We start from the raw sequence: 1,293 nt of genomic DNA, 5'->3' as shown, positions 1-1,293 counted from the left end.
ATCTCAGTATCCATGACCTTGACTGTTGGTTAATCTTTTGTGGGTGCATCAGTGAAAGAGGCCAGTAGTGGAAGACTAGCTAGGAAGACCCTGACTGCTGACTGGTTAATCTTTGTATAATGCTCCTAGTTTATACAAAGCCCCATGTTTGTTTGATGAGCTCTTTGATGGTATCCGGGGACTAATATTGGTCGTCCATTTGTGATATCTAATGGTGGTGACCGATTTTTACCACTCTAATTTGGCAATGGAATCGCGAGCGGTATAGGTTGCACCGCTTCGCTCCTTTCCTCCGGTACTAGTAAACGTGTGCGTGCAACGCACGTATAACTATACAAAATATTCCTTATTCATCCGAGTTAATTAGCAGCCAATAATTTAATAATGCACTAATACTTTGATGGTATGTGATCAGTACTGTTAAACTTGGCCATACCGTGAAGCTCTTTTTATATCTTATTATGTCTCAATCTTCAATTTTGCATGGGTACAAGAAATAAGGAGTTAGACTGTGACATTAGAACAATGGTCAGATATATAGCAGCTAAAAATATCAGCATGAAATGTCATGCAGCAACCAGCGACAAATATAAGTGTGCACGGAAATGAAACATTATCATTGGAATGACAAGATAGAAATGAAAACATCATCATCACTTGAACTGAAAAATTATAATAAGCATGACTTTATTGCAGTAGTAACATAGAGTAAAGAGAGAACCAAGTTTGCATTCTGATACAATGGATGAGATGGTCTAGACCATGTTATCAGTCCAAAGCAAACTCGAAATTTTTGGCAAAAAAATTTAATAGCTAAGCATTCTCTATCATCTGCCGAGAATTAGAATATCATTTAAATTAGCACAAGAGTGTAAGAAAGAGCATGTTTGTAGATATTGATATCAAATCAAGCAAAGGGTTCGCTAGGAAATACATTTTACTGTATAGAATATTATACATATACTCCCTCCGGTCCTTTTTACTCTGCATATTAAAATTTTCTTAAGTCAAACTTCACAAAGTTTGACCGTATTTATATGAAAAAATATCAACATCTGCCATGCTAAAGTTATATAATATGAAACTTTAAGTCATGACACATCTAGTGGTATTGATTTCAGTTTGTGAATGTTGGCATTTTTTTTCTATAAAGTTGGTCAAACTTTACGAGGCTTGACTTCAGTCAAATCTTATATGCGAACTAAAAAGGACCAGAGGGAGTACATGCTCATTTTTGTGAGAAAAATACATAATACATGCTGGACAGGTAAGCACGAGAAGAAAAAAGGGCAT

This window comes from Triticum dicoccoides, chromosome 6A, assembly GCF_002162155.2.
Source record: "Triticum dicoccoides isolate Atlit2015 ecotype Zavitan chromosome 6A, WEW_v2.0, whole genome shotgun sequence".
Lineage (NCBI taxonomy): Eukaryota > Viridiplantae > Streptophyta > Magnoliopsida > Poales > Poaceae > Triticum > Triticum dicoccoides.
The sequence above is the reverse complement of the archived record's forward strand: the minus strand, read 5'-3'. Positions refer to the sequence as shown.